The following is a 2,500-nucleotide window of genomic DNA, read 5'->3' on the forward strand; positions in this document are numbered from 1 at the left end:
GCCCCTCACCCCCCCTCCGGCGCTCCCCCCCCCCCCCCCAAACCCCGCTCCACCTGACTCCCCCGAGGACCTCGCTGCCGTTCACCGGGAGCGGGCTAGGGGAAGGAAGAAGGAGGGAGCCGGGGCCGGGGCCCGGGGAAGGGTCGGGGCCCGGGGGGGGGGGGCCCCCGCCGGCGGAGGGGAGGGTCCGGCGGGACGGACGGACAAAGCAGTGCGGAGGGCCGGCGGCGCGGCCCGTGTCACGGGCGACAGCGCGCAAGCGGAGGGGGGGGGGGCGGCCCGGAGTTTGGGGGGGGGGGGGGCCTCCCGGCCCTCTGGCGAGCGAGACAGCCACGCGAGAGCGAGCGAGACCGCGGGGCGCGCCGGGGAAGGGCCGGCGGGCCGTGCGAGCCTCACTGTGAGGAAGAGGGGTTTCGGCCCACCGTGGCATTCCAAAACCTGCGCCGGCCCACCGCCGGGCCGCTGCCGGGCCACCGCGCCTCGTTGCCGATGCCGACGGCACTGAACACCGGTGTGGTCCCCTGCCCGCCGTGTCCCGGTTGCCGTGCGTGAACCCGAGTTCACCTGTCCCGCACTCTGCGCCACAGGGCCGAGCATGGGGCTCGGCCCGCCGGCGGGTGTACGGCCCTCCCGAGGCCCGCTAGCGCGGGGGCTCGCTCGCCGAAAGCCCGCCGCCGATTCCCCGCCGCCGGTGGGGGACCGTCCCCGTCTGCCCTCTCGCCTCCGCTGGCGCCCGCCGCCGGTGCCCGTCTCCGAGCGCCGCCCCCGCCCCTTCGCCCGACGGTGATCCGCCGCCGCCGGGGCAGGGGAGGGTCCGGCCCGGGGGAGGGCCCGGCAGAGCGGGCGGCAGTGCGTGGGAGGGTCGGCGGGGCTTGCTCCCCCGGTGCCCGCGGGAGGAAGCGGCGGGTGGAGACGCGAGCGAGATCGCATTCCGGGTTGGGACGGGTCCCACGGGTCCCCACTCCTAAGCTGTGGGGGGCGGACCCGGGGCGGGCTGCGGCGGAGCAGCCCGTCTAGCAGAGGCGGTGCGGACAGGCGTTCCGGGACGGCGCGCGGGGCGGGCGCCGCGCCGCGGCGGACCCCAAGCGGGGGCGTCGCGCGAGGCCACGCGAGGCGACGTGTCGTGCCCGAGCGGGCGGCCCAAACCACGGCTCTCCTCCCGGGCGCAGCTGCCACCCGGCGCCGGGTTACTGAGGGAAACCCCGGGCCCCGGGAGGAGGACGAGGTCGTGGCGGTGGGTGTCGGGCGCACCCCGCGGGTGGACGCTCCGCCGAGGGGCGCTGGAGCCGGCTGGCGGGTGCCGGGTTCCCCTCCGCGCCCCGCCTCGTCGCTGCCGCTGAGGCTGCCGCCGTCGCCGCGAGGCGGCGGTGGCCCGGCGGCGGGCGGCGGCGGGGGAGGCACCCCCGCGGGGATTTCAGGTCGTTTCCCTCACCCCAGGGCCAGGTACCTAGCGTCCGCGCTTCTCCTGCCTCCCCTCGGTGACCCACCCGTGTGGTCCCGTGTGCCAGCGTGCTCCTCCCGGGCGCTGCGCTGCGCGTGCCGCACCGGCCGTGCCCTGCCGGCCTTCCACGCTTCCTCCTCCCCTCCCTTCCCCCCCCCCCCACACCGCTCCAGCCGCCCCACGCCGTGCCGTGTGGGGGCCGCGCTGCGAGTCGGCCGGGCCGGGGGCGGCGGGGGGCGGCGGGGGGGGGGGGCGCGCTGGGAGGAAGGAGGAGGGCCTCCGGCCACCGCGGCCGCCGGTAGCGGCCCCCCCGGGTAGGGATGGCCATGGGCCCCGGGCTCCGGGCCCGAGGGTTCTCGGTCGGAGAGCCGGGCGGGGGTTTAAAGACTCGGGCGGCCCGATGCGACCCGGGGGGCAGCCGGGCGTGCTGCCGGAGGGGCCGGGGGGTCGGCGCGCGCGGGCGCCGCACCCCCCCATGCCCGCCGGCGCGGCCCGTGCATGCCCCGCGGGCAGCCGGGACGGAGAGGGGTACCCTGCCCCCTCTCTCCGCGGTCTGGTCTCGGCGGAGAGACGCCGCGCGGTCGGCTTGCGCCGGCCTGCCTCGAACGCGCGACCCCGGCGCGAGCGCGTGCTCGCCGCCGGGACGGCGAGCCCCCACCGCGGGTGGTGCGGACGCCGAGCCCCAGCGCATCCCTTCTCCTCCCTGGCCGGTGCTCTCAGTCTCCCGCCGTGGCCGTCGGCGGCACCCTTCCTTCCCTCCCCCCCCGCCCTGCCCCGGCACTCCGCCATCCGGCGCGCCTGCCTCGCTCTGCCCGACCCGGCTTCGCTGGGCGGCAGGCGGGCGGCGGGCGGGCGGGCGGGGGCGGCCCCTCCCGGTCTCCGCGTGGAGGCGGGGAGAGCGGGCGCCGTTCCCCGTCCGTCCCGCCTCGCCCGTCTGCCTGCCGCCAGGCGTCTGCCCGCGGAAGGGACGGGCGAGTGTGTGGCGTCGCTCGGGAGGCTGCGTGTGTGCAGGCGGGTGTTGGGTGCCGTCTCCGGGGCGGCGGAGCTGGAGGCCGGTGA

The sequence above is a fragment of the Struthio camelus genome, chromosome 31, assembly GCF_040807025.1.
Source record: "Struthio camelus isolate bStrCam1 chromosome 31, bStrCam1.hap1, whole genome shotgun sequence".
In the NCBI taxonomy this organism is placed as follows: domain Eukaryota; kingdom Metazoa; phylum Chordata; class Aves; order Struthioniformes; family Struthionidae; genus Struthio; species Struthio camelus.